The 13,330-nt window shown below is 35.3% G+C and overlaps 50 non-coding genes across 50 annotated transcripts; all 50 read left to right on the top strand.

The window, feature by feature from the left end:
- Positions 1-529: 529 nt before the first annotated feature.
- On the top strand, positions 530-602 carry TRNAV-UAC (transfer RNA valine (anticodon UAC)). Its single transcript has one exon. It is a non-coding gene; the product is annotated as a tRNA-Val (tRNA).
- A 161-nt stretch (positions 603-763) lies between these two features.
- On the top strand, positions 764-836 carry TRNAV-UAC (transfer RNA valine (anticodon UAC)). The gene has a single exon. It is a non-coding gene; the product is annotated as a tRNA-Val (tRNA).
- A 395-nt stretch (positions 837-1,231) lies between these two features.
- On the top strand, positions 1,232-1,304 carry TRNAV-UAC (transfer RNA valine (anticodon UAC)). The gene has a single exon. It is a non-coding gene; the product is annotated as a tRNA-Val (tRNA).
- A 395-nt stretch (positions 1,305-1,699) lies between these two features.
- Positions 1,700-1,772, top strand: TRNAE-CUC (transfer RNA glutamic acid (anticodon CUC)). Its single transcript has one exon. It is a non-coding gene; the product is annotated as a tRNA-Glu (tRNA).
- Positions 1,773-1,933: 161 nt separating this feature from the next.
- Positions 1,934-2,006, top strand: TRNAV-UAC (transfer RNA valine (anticodon UAC)). Its single transcript has one exon. It is a non-coding gene; the product is annotated as a tRNA-Val (tRNA).
- Positions 2,007-2,167: 161 nt separating this feature from the next.
- On the top strand, positions 2,168-2,240 carry TRNAV-UAC (transfer RNA valine (anticodon UAC)). Its single transcript has one exon. It is a non-coding gene; the product is annotated as a tRNA-Val (tRNA).
- Positions 2,241-2,401: 161 nt separating this feature from the next.
- TRNAV-UAC (transfer RNA valine (anticodon UAC)) lies at positions 2,402-2,474 on the top strand. Its single transcript has one exon. It is a non-coding gene; the product is annotated as a tRNA-Val (tRNA).
- A 161-nt stretch (positions 2,475-2,635) lies between these two features.
- On the top strand, positions 2,636-2,708 carry TRNAV-UAC (transfer RNA valine (anticodon UAC)). The gene has a single exon. It is a non-coding gene; the product is annotated as a tRNA-Val (tRNA).
- A 161-nt stretch (positions 2,709-2,869) lies between these two features.
- Positions 2,870-2,942, top strand: TRNAV-UAC (transfer RNA valine (anticodon UAC)). Its single transcript has one exon. It is a non-coding gene; the product is annotated as a tRNA-Val (tRNA).
- Positions 2,943-3,102: 160 nt separating this feature from the next.
- Positions 3,103-3,175, top strand: TRNAV-UAC (transfer RNA valine (anticodon UAC)). The gene has a single exon. It is a non-coding gene; the product is annotated as a tRNA-Val (tRNA).
- Positions 3,176-3,336: 161 nt separating this feature from the next.
- TRNAE-CUC (transfer RNA glutamic acid (anticodon CUC)) lies at positions 3,337-3,409 on the top strand. The gene has a single exon. It is a non-coding gene; the product is annotated as a tRNA-Glu (tRNA).
- A 161-nt stretch (positions 3,410-3,570) lies between these two features.
- On the top strand, positions 3,571-3,643 carry TRNAV-CAC (transfer RNA valine (anticodon CAC)). Its single transcript has one exon. It is a non-coding gene; the product is annotated as a tRNA-Val (tRNA).
- Positions 3,644-3,804: 161 nt separating this feature from the next.
- On the top strand, positions 3,805-3,877 carry TRNAV-UAC (transfer RNA valine (anticodon UAC)). Its single transcript has one exon. It is a non-coding gene; the product is annotated as a tRNA-Val (tRNA).
- Positions 3,878-4,038: 161 nt separating this feature from the next.
- On the top strand, positions 4,039-4,111 carry TRNAV-UAC (transfer RNA valine (anticodon UAC)). Its single transcript has one exon. It is a non-coding gene; the product is annotated as a tRNA-Val (tRNA).
- Positions 4,112-4,272: 161 nt separating this feature from the next.
- TRNAV-UAC (transfer RNA valine (anticodon UAC)) lies at positions 4,273-4,345 on the top strand. The gene has a single exon. It is a non-coding gene; the product is annotated as a tRNA-Val (tRNA).
- A 161-nt stretch (positions 4,346-4,506) lies between these two features.
- Positions 4,507-4,579, top strand: TRNAV-UAC (transfer RNA valine (anticodon UAC)). The gene has a single exon. It is a non-coding gene; the product is annotated as a tRNA-Val (tRNA).
- Positions 4,580-4,739: 160 nt separating this feature from the next.
- TRNAV-UAC (transfer RNA valine (anticodon UAC)) lies at positions 4,740-4,812 on the top strand. The gene has a single exon. It is a non-coding gene; the product is annotated as a tRNA-Val (tRNA).
- Positions 4,813-4,973: 161 nt separating this feature from the next.
- Positions 4,974-5,046, top strand: TRNAE-CUC (transfer RNA glutamic acid (anticodon CUC)). Its single transcript has one exon. It is a non-coding gene; the product is annotated as a tRNA-Glu (tRNA).
- A 629-nt stretch (positions 5,047-5,675) lies between these two features.
- TRNAV-UAC (transfer RNA valine (anticodon UAC)) lies at positions 5,676-5,748 on the top strand. Its single transcript has one exon. It is a non-coding gene; the product is annotated as a tRNA-Val (tRNA).
- Positions 5,749-5,909: 161 nt separating this feature from the next.
- TRNAV-UAC (transfer RNA valine (anticodon UAC)) lies at positions 5,910-5,982 on the top strand. The gene has a single exon. It is a non-coding gene; the product is annotated as a tRNA-Val (tRNA).
- Positions 5,983-6,143: 161 nt separating this feature from the next.
- On the top strand, positions 6,144-6,216 carry TRNAV-UAC (transfer RNA valine (anticodon UAC)). Its single transcript has one exon. It is a non-coding gene; the product is annotated as a tRNA-Val (tRNA).
- Positions 6,217-6,377: 161 nt separating this feature from the next.
- On the top strand, positions 6,378-6,450 carry TRNAV-UAC (transfer RNA valine (anticodon UAC)). Its single transcript has one exon. It is a non-coding gene; the product is annotated as a tRNA-Val (tRNA).
- Positions 6,451-6,611: 161 nt separating this feature from the next.
- Positions 6,612-6,684, top strand: TRNAV-UAC (transfer RNA valine (anticodon UAC)). The gene has a single exon. It is a non-coding gene; the product is annotated as a tRNA-Val (tRNA).
- A 161-nt stretch (positions 6,685-6,845) lies between these two features.
- On the top strand, positions 6,846-6,918 carry TRNAV-UAC (transfer RNA valine (anticodon UAC)). Its single transcript has one exon. It is a non-coding gene; the product is annotated as a tRNA-Val (tRNA).
- Positions 6,919-7,079: 161 nt separating this feature from the next.
- Positions 7,080-7,152, top strand: TRNAV-UAC (transfer RNA valine (anticodon UAC)). The gene has a single exon. It is a non-coding gene; the product is annotated as a tRNA-Val (tRNA).
- Positions 7,153-7,312: 160 nt separating this feature from the next.
- On the top strand, positions 7,313-7,385 carry TRNAV-UAC (transfer RNA valine (anticodon UAC)). Its single transcript has one exon. It is a non-coding gene; the product is annotated as a tRNA-Val (tRNA).
- A 161-nt stretch (positions 7,386-7,546) lies between these two features.
- Positions 7,547-7,619, top strand: TRNAE-CUC (transfer RNA glutamic acid (anticodon CUC)). The gene has a single exon. It is a non-coding gene; the product is annotated as a tRNA-Glu (tRNA).
- A 161-nt stretch (positions 7,620-7,780) lies between these two features.
- Positions 7,781-7,853, top strand: TRNAV-CAC (transfer RNA valine (anticodon CAC)). Its single transcript has one exon. It is a non-coding gene; the product is annotated as a tRNA-Val (tRNA).
- Positions 7,854-8,014: 161 nt separating this feature from the next.
- TRNAV-UAC (transfer RNA valine (anticodon UAC)) lies at positions 8,015-8,087 on the top strand. The gene has a single exon. It is a non-coding gene; the product is annotated as a tRNA-Val (tRNA).
- A 161-nt stretch (positions 8,088-8,248) lies between these two features.
- On the top strand, positions 8,249-8,321 carry TRNAE-CUC (transfer RNA glutamic acid (anticodon CUC)). The gene has a single exon. It is a non-coding gene; the product is annotated as a tRNA-Glu (tRNA).
- Positions 8,322-8,482: 161 nt separating this feature from the next.
- On the top strand, positions 8,483-8,555 carry TRNAV-UAC (transfer RNA valine (anticodon UAC)). The gene has a single exon. It is a non-coding gene; the product is annotated as a tRNA-Val (tRNA).
- Positions 8,556-8,920: 365 nt separating this feature from the next.
- TRNAV-UAC (transfer RNA valine (anticodon UAC)) lies at positions 8,921-8,993 on the top strand. Its single transcript has one exon. It is a non-coding gene; the product is annotated as a tRNA-Val (tRNA).
- Positions 8,994-9,154: 161 nt separating this feature from the next.
- Positions 9,155-9,227, top strand: TRNAE-CUC (transfer RNA glutamic acid (anticodon CUC)). Its single transcript has one exon. It is a non-coding gene; the product is annotated as a tRNA-Glu (tRNA).
- A 161-nt stretch (positions 9,228-9,388) lies between these two features.
- Positions 9,389-9,461, top strand: TRNAV-CAC (transfer RNA valine (anticodon CAC)). The gene has a single exon. It is a non-coding gene; the product is annotated as a tRNA-Val (tRNA).
- Positions 9,462-9,622: 161 nt separating this feature from the next.
- TRNAV-CAC (transfer RNA valine (anticodon CAC)) lies at positions 9,623-9,695 on the top strand. The gene has a single exon. It is a non-coding gene; the product is annotated as a tRNA-Val (tRNA).
- A 161-nt stretch (positions 9,696-9,856) lies between these two features.
- TRNAV-UAC (transfer RNA valine (anticodon UAC)) lies at positions 9,857-9,929 on the top strand. Its single transcript has one exon. It is a non-coding gene; the product is annotated as a tRNA-Val (tRNA).
- Positions 9,930-10,090: 161 nt separating this feature from the next.
- Positions 10,091-10,163, top strand: TRNAV-CAC (transfer RNA valine (anticodon CAC)). The gene has a single exon. It is a non-coding gene; the product is annotated as a tRNA-Val (tRNA).
- Positions 10,164-10,324: 161 nt separating this feature from the next.
- TRNAV-UAC (transfer RNA valine (anticodon UAC)) lies at positions 10,325-10,397 on the top strand. The gene has a single exon. It is a non-coding gene; the product is annotated as a tRNA-Val (tRNA).
- Positions 10,398-10,528: 131 nt separating this feature from the next.
- On the top strand, positions 10,529-10,601 carry TRNAV-CAC (transfer RNA valine (anticodon CAC)). The gene has a single exon. It is a non-coding gene; the product is annotated as a tRNA-Val (tRNA).
- Positions 10,602-10,762: 161 nt separating this feature from the next.
- On the top strand, positions 10,763-10,835 carry TRNAV-CAC (transfer RNA valine (anticodon CAC)). The gene has a single exon. It is a non-coding gene; the product is annotated as a tRNA-Val (tRNA).
- Positions 10,836-10,995: 160 nt separating this feature from the next.
- TRNAV-CAC (transfer RNA valine (anticodon CAC)) lies at positions 10,996-11,068 on the top strand. Its single transcript has one exon. It is a non-coding gene; the product is annotated as a tRNA-Val (tRNA).
- A 160-nt stretch (positions 11,069-11,228) lies between these two features.
- On the top strand, positions 11,229-11,301 carry TRNAE-UUC (transfer RNA glutamic acid (anticodon UUC)). Its single transcript has one exon. It is a non-coding gene; the product is annotated as a tRNA-Glu (tRNA).
- Positions 11,302-11,432: 131 nt separating this feature from the next.
- Positions 11,433-11,505, top strand: TRNAV-CAC (transfer RNA valine (anticodon CAC)). The gene has a single exon. It is a non-coding gene; the product is annotated as a tRNA-Val (tRNA).
- A 161-nt stretch (positions 11,506-11,666) lies between these two features.
- On the top strand, positions 11,667-11,739 carry TRNAV-CAC (transfer RNA valine (anticodon CAC)). Its single transcript has one exon. It is a non-coding gene; the product is annotated as a tRNA-Val (tRNA).
- A 160-nt stretch (positions 11,740-11,899) lies between these two features.
- TRNAV-CAC (transfer RNA valine (anticodon CAC)) lies at positions 11,900-11,972 on the top strand. Its single transcript has one exon. It is a non-coding gene; the product is annotated as a tRNA-Val (tRNA).
- A 160-nt stretch (positions 11,973-12,132) lies between these two features.
- TRNAV-UAC (transfer RNA valine (anticodon UAC)) lies at positions 12,133-12,205 on the top strand. The gene has a single exon. It is a non-coding gene; the product is annotated as a tRNA-Val (tRNA).
- Positions 12,206-12,336: 131 nt separating this feature from the next.
- TRNAV-CAC (transfer RNA valine (anticodon CAC)) lies at positions 12,337-12,409 on the top strand. Its single transcript has one exon. It is a non-coding gene; the product is annotated as a tRNA-Val (tRNA).
- Positions 12,410-12,570: 161 nt separating this feature from the next.
- Positions 12,571-12,643, top strand: TRNAV-UAC (transfer RNA valine (anticodon UAC)). The gene has a single exon. It is a non-coding gene; the product is annotated as a tRNA-Val (tRNA).
- A 132-nt stretch (positions 12,644-12,775) lies between these two features.
- On the top strand, positions 12,776-12,848 carry TRNAV-CAC (transfer RNA valine (anticodon CAC)). Its single transcript has one exon. It is a non-coding gene; the product is annotated as a tRNA-Val (tRNA).
- Positions 12,849-13,009: 161 nt separating this feature from the next.
- Positions 13,010-13,082, top strand: TRNAV-UAC (transfer RNA valine (anticodon UAC)). The gene has a single exon. It is a non-coding gene; the product is annotated as a tRNA-Val (tRNA).
- Positions 13,083-13,330: the final 248 nt, after the last annotated feature.

Consider the following 13,330-nt stretch of genomic DNA (forward strand, 5'->3'; position numbering starts at 1 on the left):
GCATTTTCATTAAATATCACATATGTCAATTTAATGTATCTTGAAAGTTACTGAATTGTGTGGTTCCGTGGTTTAGTGGTTATCACGTTCGCTTTACACGCGAAAGGTCGCCAGTTCGATCCTGGGCGGGATCAAGTGCGTAAACTTACATGTTTCTGTGAACAAATCTTTAGTTTTAATTGCAAATTAAGAAAGCCTCAAATGCATGAAATTCTAATCGTTTTCAAATTTTATGCATTTTCATTAAATATCACATATGTCAATTTAATGTATCTTGAAAGTTACTGAATTGTGTGGTTCCGTGGTGTAGTGGTTATCACGTTCGCTTTACACGCGAAAGGTCCCCTGTTCGTTCCTGGGCGGAATCATGTGCGTAAACTTACATTTTTGTGTGAACAAATCTTTAGTTGTAATTGCAAATTAAGAAAGCCTCAAATGCATGAAATTCTAATCGTTTTCAAATTTTATGCACTTTCATTAAATATCACATATGTCAATTTAATGTATCTTGAAAGTTACTGAATTGTGTGGTTCCGTGGTGTAGTGGTTATCACGTTCGCTTTACACGCGAAAGGTCCCCAGTTCGATCCTGGGCGGAATCAAGTGCGTAACCTTACATTTTCCTGTGAACAAATCTTTAGTTTTAATTGCAAATTAAGAAAGCCTCAAATGCATGAAATTCTAATCGTTTTCAAATTTTATGCATTTTCATTAAATATCACATATGTCAATTTAATGTATCTTGAAAGTTATTGAATTGTGTGGTTCCGTGGTGTAGTGGTTATCACGTTCGCTTTACACGCGAAAGGTCGCCAGTTCGATCCTGGGCGGGATCAAGTGCGTAAACTTACATGTTTCTGTGAACAAATCTTTAGTTTTAATTGCAAATTAAGAAAGCCTCAAATGCATGAAATTCTAATCGTTTTCAAATTTTATGCATTTTCATTAAATATCACATATGTCAATTTAATGTATCTTGAAAGTTACTGAATTGTGTGGTTCCGTGGTGTAGTGGTTATCACGTTCGCTTTACACGCGAAAGGTCCCCTGTTCGTTCCTGGGCGGAATCATGTGCGTAAACTTACATTTTTGTGTGAACAAATCTTTAGTTGTAATTGCAAATTAAGAAAGCCTCAAATGCATGAAATTCTAATCGTTTTCAAATTTTATGCACTTTCATTAAATATCACATATGTCAATTTAATGTATCTTGAAAGTTACTGAATTGTGTGGTTCCGTGGTGTAGTGGTTATCACGTTCGCTTTACACGCGAAAGGTCCCCAGTTCGATCCTGGGCGGAATCAAGTACGTAGACTTACATTTTCCTGTGAACAAATCTTTAGTTTTAATTGCAAATTAAGAAAGCCTCAAATGCATGAAATTCTAATCGTTTTCAAATTTTATGCACCTTCATTAAATATCACATATGTCAATTTAATGTATCTTGAAAGTTACTGAATTGTGTTGTTCCGTGGTGTAGTGGTAATCACGTTCGCTTTACACGTGAAAGGTCGCCAGTTCGATCCTGGGCAGGATCAAGTGCGTAAACTTACATGTTTCTGTGAACAAATCTTTAGTTTTAATTGCAAATTAAGAAAGCCTCAAATGCATGAAATTCTAATCGTTTTCAAATTTTATGCACCTTCATTAAATATCACATATGTCAATTTAATGTATTTGGAAAGTTACTGAATTGTGTGGTTCCGTGGTGTAGTGGTTATCACGTTCGCTTCTCACGCGAAAGGTCCCCAGTTCGATCCTGGGCGGAATCAAGTGCGTAAACTTACATTTTTCTGTGAACAAATCTTTAGTTTTAATTGCAAATTAAGAAAGCCTCAAATGCATGAAATTCTAATCGTTTTCAAATTTTATGCATTTTCATTAAATATCACACATGTCAATTTAATGTATCTTGAAAGTTACTGAATTGTGTGGTTCCGTGGTGTAGTGGTTATCACGTTCGCTTTACACGCGAAAGGTCGCCAGTTCGTTCCTGGGCGGAATCATGTGCGTAAACTTACATTTTTGTGTGAACAAATCTTTAGTTGTAATTGCAAATTAAGAAAGCCTCAAATGCATGAAATTCTAATCGTTTTCAAATTTTATGCACTTTCATTAAATATCACATATGTCAATTTAATGTATCTTGAAAGTTACTGAATTGTGTGGTTCTGTGGTGTAGTGGTTATCACGTTCGCTTTACACGCGAAAGGTCCCCAGTTCGATCCTGGGCTGAATCAAACGAGTAATTTTGCATTTTTCTGTGAACAAATCTTTAGTTTTAATTGCAAATTAAGAAAGCCTCAAATGCATGAAATTCTAATCGTTTTCAAATTTTATGCACTTTCCTTAAATATCACATATGTCAATTTAATGTATCTTGAAAGTTATTGAATTGTGTGGTTCCGTGGTGTAGTGGTTATCACGTTCGCTTTACACGCGAAAGGTCCCCAGTTCGATCCTGGGCGGAATCAAGTGCGTAAACTTACATTTTCCTGTTAACAAATCTTTAGTTTTAATTGCAAATTAAGAAAGCCTCAAATGCATGAAATTCTAATCGTTTTCAAATTTTATGCATTTTCATTAAACATCACATATGTCAATTTAATGTATCTTGAAAGTTACTGAATTGTGTGGTTCCGTGGTGTAGTGGTTATCACGTTCGCTTTACGCGCGAAAGGTCGCCAGTTCGATCCTGGGCGGGATCAAGTGCGTAAACTTACATATTTCTGTGAACAAATCTTTAGTTTTAATTGCAAATTAAGAAAGCCTCAAATGCATGAAATTCTAATCGTTTTCAAATTTTATGCATTTTCATTAAATATCACATATGTCAATTTAATGTATCTTGAAAGTTACTGAATTGTGTGGTTCCGTGGTGTAGTGGTTATCACGTTCGCTTTACACGCGAAAGGTCCCCAGTTCGATCCTGGGCGGAATCATGTGCGTAAACTTACATTTTCCTGTGAACAAATTTTAGTTTTAATTGCAAATTAAGAAAGCCTCAAATGCATGAAATTCTAATCGTTTTCAAATTTTATGCATTTTCATTAAATATCACATATGTCAATTTAATGTATCTTGAAAGTTACTGAATTGTGTGGTTCCGTGGTGTAGTGGTTATCACGTTCGCTTTACACGCGAAAGGTCGCCAGTTCGATCCTGGGCGGGATCAAGTGCGTAAACTTACATGTTTCTGTGAACAAATCTTTAGTTTTAATTGCAAATTAAGAAAGCCTCAAATGCATGAAATTCTAATCATTTTCAAATTTTATGCACCTTCATTAAATATCACATATGTCAATTTAATGTATTTGGAAAGTTACTGAATTGTGTGGTTCCGTGGTGTAGTGGTTATCACGTTCGCTTCTCACGCGAAAGGTCCCCAGTTCGATCCTGGGCGGAATCAAGTGCGTAAACTTACATTTTTCGGTGAACAAATCTTTAGTTTTAATTGCAAATTGAGAAAGCCTCAAATGCATGAAATTCTAATCGTTTTCAAATTTTATGCACTTTCATTAAATATCACATATGTCAATTTAAAGTATCTGGAAAGTTACCGAATTGTGTGGTTCCGTGGTGTAATGGTTATCACGTTCGCTTCACACGCGAAAGGTCCCCAGTTCGATCCTGGGCTGAATCAAACGAGTAATTTTGCATTTTTCTGTGAACAAATCTTTAGTTTTAAATGCAAATTAAGAAAGCCTCAAATGCATGAAATTCTAATCGTTTTCAAATTTTATGCACTTTCATTAAATATCACATATGTCAATTTAATGTATCTTGAAAGTTACTGAATTGTGTGGTTCTGTGGTGTAGTGGTTATCACGTTCGCTTTACACGCGAAAGGTCCCCAGTTCGATCCTGGGCTGAATCAAACGAGTAATTTTGCATTTTTCTGTGAACAAATCTTTAGTTTTAATTGCAAATTAAGAAAGCCTCAAATGCATGAAATTCTAATCGTTTTCAAATTTTATGCACTTTCCTTAAATATCACATATGTCAATTTAATGTATCTTGAAAGTTATTGAATTGTGTGGTTCCGTGGTGTAGTGGTTATCACGTTCGCTTTACACGCGAAAGGTCCCCAGTTCGATCCTGGGCGGAATCAAGTGCGTAAACTTACATTTTCCTGTTAACAAATCTTTAGTTTTAATTGCAAATTAAGAAAGCCTCAAATGCATGAAATTCTAATCGTTTTCAAATTTTATGCATTTTCATTAAACATCACATATGTCAATTTAATGTATCTTGAAAGTTACTGAATTGTGTGGTTCCGTGGTGTAGTGGTTATCACGTTCGCTTTACGCGCGAAAGGTCGCCAGTTCGATCCTGGGCGGGATCAAGTGCGTAAACTTACATATTTCTGTGAACAAATCTTTAGTTTTAATTGCAAATTAAGAAAGCCTCAAATGCATGAAATTCTAATCGTTTTCAAATTTTATGCATTTTCATTAAATATCACATATGTCAATTTAATGTATCTTGAAAGTTACTGAATTGTGTGGTTCCGTGGTGTAGTGGTTATCACGTTCGCTTTACACGCGAAAGGTCCCCAGTTCGATCCTGGGCGGAATCATGTGCGTAAACTTACATTTTCCTGTGAACAAATTTTAGTTTTAATTGCAAATTAAGAAAGCCTCAAATGCATGAAATTCTAATCGTTTTCAAATTTTATGCATTTTCATTAAATATCACATATGTCAATTTAATGTATCTTGAAAGTTACTGAATTGTGTGGTTCCGTGGTGTAGTGGTTATCACGTTCGCTTTACACGCGAAAGGTCGCCAGTTCGATCCTGGGCGGGATCAAGTGCGTAAACTTACATGTTTCTGTGAACAAATCTTTAGTTTTAATTGCAAATTAAGAAAGCCTCAAATGCATGAAATTCTAATCGTTTTCAAATTTTATGCACCTTCATTAAATATCACATATGTCAATTTAATGTATTTGGAAAGTTACTGAATTGTGTGGTTCCGTGGTGTAGTGGTTATCACGTTCGCTTCTCACGCGAAAGGTCCCCAGTTCGATCCTGGGCGGAATCAAGTGCGTAAACTTACATTTTTCGGTGAACAAATCTTTAGTTTTAATTGCAAATTGAGAAAGCCTCAAATGCATGAAATTCTAATCGTTTTCAAATTTTATGCACTTTCATTAAATATCACATATGTCAATTTAAAGTATCTGGAAAGTTACCGAATTGTGTGGTTCCGAGGTGTAATGGTTATCACGTTCGCTTCACACGCGAAAGGTCCCCAGTTCGATCCTGGGCTGAATCAAACGAGTAATTTTGCATTTTTCTGTGAACAAATCTTTAGTTTTAAATGCAAATTAAGAAAGCCTCAAATGCATGAAATTCTAATCGTTTTCAAATTTTATGCATTTTCATTAAATATCACATATGTCAATTTAATGTATCTTGAAAGTTACTGAATTGTGTGGTTCCGTGGTGTAGTGGTTATCACGTTCGCTTTACACGCGAAAGGTCCCCTGTTCGTTCCTGGGCGGAATCATGTGCGTAAACTTACATTTTTGTGTGAACAAATCTTTAGTTGTAATTGCAAATTAAGAAAGCCTCAAATGCATGAAATTCTAATCGTTTTCAAATTTTATGCACTTTCATTAAATATCACATATGTCAATTTAATGTATCTTGAAAGTTACTGAATTGTGTGGTTCCGTGGTGTAGTGGTTATCACGTTCGCTTTACACGCGAAAGGTCCCCAGTTCGATCCTGGGCGGAATCAAGTACGTAGACTTACATTTTCCTGTGAACAAATCTTTAGTTTTAATTGCAAATTAAGAAAGCCTCAAATGCATGAAATTCTAATCGTTTTCAAATTTTATGCATTTTCATTAAATATCACATATGTCAATTTAATGTATCTTGAAAGTTACTGAATTGTGTGGTTCCGTGGTGTAGTGGTAATCACGTTCGCTTTACACGCGAAAGGTCGCCAGTTCGATCCTGGGCGGGATCAAGTGCGTAAACTTACATGTTTCTGTGAACAAATCTTTAGTTTTAATTGCAAATTAAGAAAGCCTCAAATGCATGAAATTCTAATCGTTTTCAAATTTTATGCATTTTCATTAAATATCACACATGTCAATTTAATGTATCTTGAAAGTTACTGAATTGTGTGGTTCCGTGGTGTAGTGGTTATCACGTTCGCTTTACACGCGAAAGGTCGCCAGTTCGTTCCTGGGCGGAATCATGTGCGTAAACTTACATTTTTGTGTGAACAAATCTTTAGTTGTAATTGCAAATTAAGAAAGCCTCAAATGCATGAAATTCTAATCGTTTTCAAATTTTATGCACTTTCATTAAATATCACATATGTCAATTTAATGTATCTTGAAAGTTACTGAATTGTGTGGTTCCGTGGTGTAGTGGTTATCACGTTCGCTTTACACGCGAAAGGTCCCCAGTTCGATCCTGGGCTGAATCAAACGAGTAATTTTGCATTTTTCTGTGAACAAATCTTTAGTTTTAATTGCAAATTAAGAAAGCCTCAAATGCATGAAATTCTAATCGTTTTCAAATTTTATGCACTTTCCTTAAATATCACATATGTCAATTTAATGTATCTTGAAAGTTATTGAATTGTGTGGTTCCGTGGTGTAGTGGTTATCACGTTCGCTTTACACGCGAAAGGTCCCCAGTTCGATCCTGGGCGGAATCAAGTGCGTAAACTTACATTTTCCTGTTAACAAATCTTTAGTTTTAATTGCAAATTAAGAAAGCCTCAAATGCATGAAATTCTAATCGTTTTCAAATTTTATGCATTTTCATTAAACATCACATATGTCAATTTAATGTATCTTGAAAGTTACTGAATTGTGTGGTTCCGTGGTGTAGTGGTTATCACGTTCGCTTTACACGCGAAAGGTCGCCAGTTCGATCCTGGGCGGGATCAAGTGCGTAAACTTACATGTTTCTGTGAACAAATCTTTAGTTTTAATTGCAAATTAAGAAAGCCTCAAATGCATGAAATTCTAATCGTTTTCAAATTTTATGCATTTTCATTAAATATCACATATGTCAATTTAATGTATCTTGAAAGTTACTGAATTGTGTGGTTCCGTGGTGTAGTGGTTATCACGTTCGCTTTACACGCGAAAGGTCCCCAGTTCGATCCTGGGCGGAATCATGTGCGTAAACTTACATTTTCCTGTGAACAAATTTTAGTTTTAATTGCAAATTAAGAAAGCCTCAAATGCATGAAATTCTAATCGTTTTCAAATTTTATGCATTTTCATTAAATATCACATATGTCAATTTAATGTATCTTGAAAGTTACTGAATTGTGTGGTTCCGTGGTGTAGTGGTTATCACGTTCGCTTTACACGCGAAAGGTCGCCAGTTCGATCCTGGGCGGGATCAAGTGCGTAAACTTACATGTTTCTGTGAACAAATCTTTAGTTTTAATTGCAAATTAAGAAAGCCTCAAATGCATGAAATTCTAATCGTTTTCAAATTTTATGCACCTTCATTAAATATCACATATGTCAATTTAATGTATTTGGAAAGTTACTGAATTGTGTGGTTCCGTGGTGTAGTGGTTATCACGTTCGCTTCTCACGCGAAAGGTCCCCAGTTCGATCCTGGGCGGAATCAAGTGCGTAAACTTACATTTTTCGGTGAACAAATCTTTAGTTTTAATTGCAAATTGAGAAAGCCTCAAATGCATGAAATTCTAATCGTTTTCAAATTTTATGCACTTTCATTAAATATCACATATGTCAATTTAAAGTATCTGGAAAGTTACCGAATTGTGTGGTTCCGTGGTGTAATGGTTATCACGTTCGCTTCACACGCGAAAGGTCCCCAGTTCGATCCTGGGCTGAATCAAACGAGTAATTTTGCATTTTTCTGTGAACAAATCTTTAGTTTTAATTGCAAATTAAGAAAGCCTCAAATGCATGAAATTCTAATCGTTTTCAAATTTTATGCATTTTCATTAAATATCACATATGTCAATTTAATGTATCTTGAAAGTTACTGAATTGTGTGGTTCCGTGGTGTAGTGGTAATCACGTTCGCTTTACACGCGAAAGGTCGCCAGTTCGATCCTGGGCGGGATCAAGTGCGTAAACTTACATGTTTCTGTGAACAAATCTTTAGTTTTAATTGCAAATTAAGAAAGCCTCAAATGCATGAAATTCTAATCGTTTTCAAATTTTATGCACCTTCATTAAATATCACATATGTCAATTTAATGTATTTGGAAAGTTACTGAATTGTGTGGTTCCGTGGTGTAGTGGTTATCACGTTCGCTTCTCACGCGAAAGGTCCCCAGTTCGATCCTGGGCGGAATCAAGTGCGTAAACTTACATTTTTCGGTGAACAAATCTTTAGTTTTAATTGCCAGTTGAGAAAGCCTCAAATGCATGAAATTCTAATCGTTTTCAAATTTTATGCACTTTCATTAAATATCACATATGTCAAATTAATGTATCTTGAAAGTTTCCGAAATGTGTGGTTCCGTGGTGTAGTGGTTATCACGTTCGCTTTACACGCGAAAGGTCCCCAGTTCGATCCCGGGCGGAATGAAATTTATAAATTTTCATTTCAAATCAAAAATTTCTCAAATGCCTGAAATTCCATTCGTTTATAAATTTTTGCATTTTCTTAAAATTGAAAATTAGTCAATGTATTATAACTTGAAAGTTACTGACAAGCGTGGTTCCGTGGAGTAGTAGTTATCACGTTCGCTTCACACGCGAAAGGTTCCCAGTTCGATCCTGGGCGGAATCAAGTGCGTAAACTTACATTTTTCGGTGAACAAATCTTTAGTTTTAATTGCAAATTGAGAAAGCCTCAAATGCATGAAATTCTAATCGTTTTCAAATTTTATGCACTTTCATTAAATATCACATATGTCAATTTAATGTATCTTGAAAGTTACTGAATTGTGTGGTTCCGTGGTGTAGTGGTTATCACGTTCGCTTTACACGCGAAAGGTCGCCAGTTCGATCCTGGGCGGGATCAAGTGCGTAAACTTACATGTTTCTGTGAACAAATCTTTAGTTTTAATTGCAAATTAAGAAAGCCTCAAATGCATGAAATTCTAATCGTTTTCAAATTTTATGCACCTTCATTAAATATCACATATGTCAATTTAATGTATTTGGAAAGTTACTGAATTGTGTGGTTCCGTGGTGTAGTGGTTATCACGTTCGCTTCTCACGCGAAAGGTCCCCAGTTCGATCCTGGGCGGAATCAAGTGCGTAAACTTACATTTTTCTGTGAACAAATCTTTAGTTTTAATTGCAAATTAAGAAAGCCTCAAATGCATGAAATTCTAATCGTTTTCAAATTTTATGCATTTTCATTAAATATCACATATGTCAATTTAATGTATCTTGAAAGTTACTGAATTGTGTGGTTCCGTGGTGCAGTGGTTATCACGTTCGCTTCACACGCGAAAGGTTCCCAGTTCGATCCTGGGCGGAATCAAGTGCGTAAACTTACATTTTTCGGTGAACAAATCTTTAGTTTTAATTGCAAATTGAGAAAGCCTCAAATGCATGAAATTCTAATCGTTTTCAAATTTTAAGCACTTTCATTAAATATCACATATGTCAATTTAAAGTATCTGGAAAGTTACCGAATTGTGTGGTTCCGTGGTGTAATGGTTATCACGTTCGCTTCACACGCGAAAGGTCCCCAGTTCGATCCTGGGCTGAATCAAACGAGTAATTTTGCATTTTTCTGTGAACAAATCTTTAGTTTTAATTGCAAATTAAGAAAGCCTCAAATGCATGAAATTCTAATCGTTTTCAAATTTTATGCACTTTCCTTAAATAAGACATATGTCAATTTAATGTATCTTGAAAGTTACCGAATTGTGTGGTTCCGTGGTGTAGTGGTTATCACGTTCGCTTTACTCGCGAAAGGTCCCCAGTTCGATCCTGGGCGGAATCAAGTGCGTAAACTTACATTTTTCGGTGAACAAATCTTTAGTTTTAATTGCAAATTGAGAAAGCCTCAAATGCATGAAATTCTAATCGTTTTCAAATTTTATGCACTTTCATTAAATATCACATATGTCAATTTAAAGTATCTGGAAAGTTACCGAATTGTGTGGTTCCGTGGTGTAATGGTTATCACGTTCGCTTCACACGCGAAAGGTCCCCAGTTCGATCCTGGGCTGAATCAAACGAGTAATTTTGCATTTTTCTGTGAACAAATCTTTAGTTTTAATTGCAAATTAAGAAAGCCTCAAATGCATGAAATTCTAATCGTTTTCAAATTTTATGCACTTTCCTTAAATATCACATATGTCAATTTAATGTATCTTGAAAGTTACCGAATTGTGTGGTTCCGTGGTGTAGTGGTTATCACGTTCGCTTTACACGCGAAAGGTCCCCAGTTCGATCCTGGGCGGAATCAAATTTATAAATTTTCATTTTAAATCAAAAATTTCTCAAATGCCTGAAATTCCATTCGTTTATAAATTTTTGCATTTTCTTAAAATTGAAAATTAGTCAATGTATTATAACTTGAAAGTTACTTACAAGTGTGGTTCCGTGGTGTAGTAGTTATCACGTTCGCTTCACACGCGAAAGGTCCCCAGTTCGATCCTGGGCGGAATCAAGTGCGTAAACTTACATTTTTCGGTGAACAAATCTTTAGTTTTAATTGCCAGTTGAGAAAGCCTCAAATGCATGAAATTCTAATCGTTTTCAAATTTTATGCACTTTCATTAAATATCAACTATGTCAATTTAAAGTATCTGGAAAGTTACCAAATTGTGTGGTTCCGTGGTGTAGTGGTTATCACGTTCGCTTCACACGCGAAAGGTCCCCAGTTCGATCCTGGGCGGAATCAAGTGCGTAAACTTACATTTTTCTGTGAACAAATCTTTAGTTTTAATTGCAAATTAAGAAAGCCTCAAATGCATGAAATTCTAATCGTTTTCAAATTTATGCACTTTTATTAAATTTCACATATGTCAATTTAATGTATCTTGAAAGTTTCCGAATTGTGTGGCTCCGTGGTGTAGTGGTTATCACGTTCGCTTCACACGCGAAAGGTCCTCAGTTCGATCCTGGGCGGAATCAAGTGCGTAAACTTACATTTTTCTGTGAACAAATCTTTAGTTTTAATTGCAAATTAAGAAAGCCTCAAATGCATGAAATTCTAATCGTTTTCAAATTTATGCACTTTCATTAAATATCCCATATGTCAATTTAATGTATCTTGAAAGTTACCGAATTGTGTGGTTCCGTGGTGTAGTGGTTATCACGTTCGCTTTTCTCGCGAAAGGTCCCCAGTTTGATCCTGGGCGGAATCAAATTTATAAATTTTCATTTCAAATTAAAAATTTCTCAAATGCCTGAAATTCCATTCGTTTATAAATTTTTGCATTTTCTTAAAATTGAAAATTAGTCAATGTATTATAACTTGAAAGTTACTGACAAGCGTGGTTCCGTGGTGTAGTGGTTATCACGTTCGCTTCACGCGCGAAAGGTCCCAAGTTCGATCCTGGGCGGAATCAAGTGCGTAAACTTACATTTTTCGGTGAACAAATCTTTAGTTTTAATTGCAAATTAAGAAAGCCTCAAATGCATGAAATTCTAATCGTTTTCAAATTTTATGCACTTTCATTAAATATCAACTATGTCAATTTAAAGTATCTGGAAAGTTACCAAATTGTGTGGTTCCGTGGTGTAGTGGTTATCACGTTCGCTTCACACGCGAAAGGTCCCCAGTTCGATCCTGGGCGGAATCAAGTGCGTAAACTTACATTTTTCTTTGAACAAATCTTTAGTTTTAATTGCAAATTAAGAAAGCCTCAAATGCATGAAATTCTAATCGTTTTCAAATTTATGCACTTTTATTAAATTTCACATATGTCAATTTAATGTATCTTGAAAGTTTCCGAATTGTGTGGCTCCGTGGTGTAGTGGTTATCACGTTCGCTTCACACGCGAAAGGTCCTCAGTTCGATCCTGGGCGGAATCAAGTGCGTAAACTTACATTTTTCTGTGAACAAATCTTTAGTTTTAATTGCCAATTAAGAAAGCCTCAATTGCATGAAATTCTAATCGTTTTCAAATTTATGCACTTTCATTAAATATCCTATATGTCAATTTAATGTATCTTGAAAGTTACCGAATTGTGTGGTTCCGTGGTGTAGTGGTTATCACGTTCGCTTTACTCGCGAAAGGTCCCCAGTTTGATCCTGGGCGGAATCAAATTCATAAATTTTCATTTCAAATTAAAAATTTCTCAAATGCCTGAAATTCCATTCGTTTATAAATTTTTGCATTTTCTTAAAATTGAAAATTAGTCAATGTATTATAACTTGAAAGTTACTGACAAGCGTGGTTCCGTGGTGTAGTGGTTATCACGTTCGCTTCACGCGCGAAAGGTCCCAAGTTCGATCCTGGGCGGAATCAAGTGCGTAAACTTACATTTTTCGGTGAACAAATCTTTAGTTTTAATTGCAAATTAAGAAAGCCTCAAATGCATGAAATTCTAATCGTTTTTAAATTTTATGCACTTTCATTAAATATCACATATGTCAAATTAATGTATCTTGAAAGTTTCCGAAATGTGTGGTTCCGTGGTGTAGTGGTTATCACGTTCGCTTTACACGCGAAAGGTCCCCAGTTCGATCCCGGGCGGAATGAAATTTATAAATTTTCATTTCAAATCAAAAATTTCTCAAATGCCTGAAATTCCATTCGTTTATAAATTTTTTGCATTTTCTTAAAATTGAAAATTAGTCAATGTATTATAACTTGAAAGTTACTCGCATGCGTGGTTCCGTGGTGTAGTGGTTATCACGTTCGCTTCACACGCGAAAGGTCCCCAATTCGATCCTGGGCGGAATCAAGTGCGTAAACTTACGTTTTTCTGTGAACAAATCTTTAGTTTTAATTGTAAATTAAGAAAGCCTCAAATGCATGAAATTCTAATCGTTTTCAAATTTTATGCACTTTCATTAAATATCACATATGTCAATTTAATGTATCTTGAAAGTTTCCGAATTGTGTGGTTCCGTGGTGTAGTGGTTATCACGTTCGCTTTACACGCAAAAGGTCCCCAGTTCGATCCTGGGCGGAATCAAATTTATAAATTTTCATTTTAAATCAAAAATTTCTCAAATGCCTGAAATTCCATTCGTTTATAAATTTTTGCATTTTCTTAAAATTGAAAATTAGTCAATGTATTATAACTTGAAAGTTACTGACAAGTGTGGTTCCGTGGTGTAGTAGTTATCACGTTCGCTTCACACGCGAAATCAACGAACAAATCTTTAGTTTTAGTTTGCCAGTTGAGAAAGCCTCAAATGCATGAAATTCTAATCGTTTTCA

Source organism: Parasteatoda tepidariorum, chromosome 9 (assembly GCF_982258835.1).
Source record: "Parasteatoda tepidariorum strain Cologne lab strain chromosome 9, Ptep-v5.0, whole genome shotgun sequence".
In the NCBI taxonomy this organism is placed as follows: Eukaryota; Metazoa; Arthropoda; class Arachnida; order Araneae; family Theridiidae; genus Parasteatoda; species Parasteatoda tepidariorum.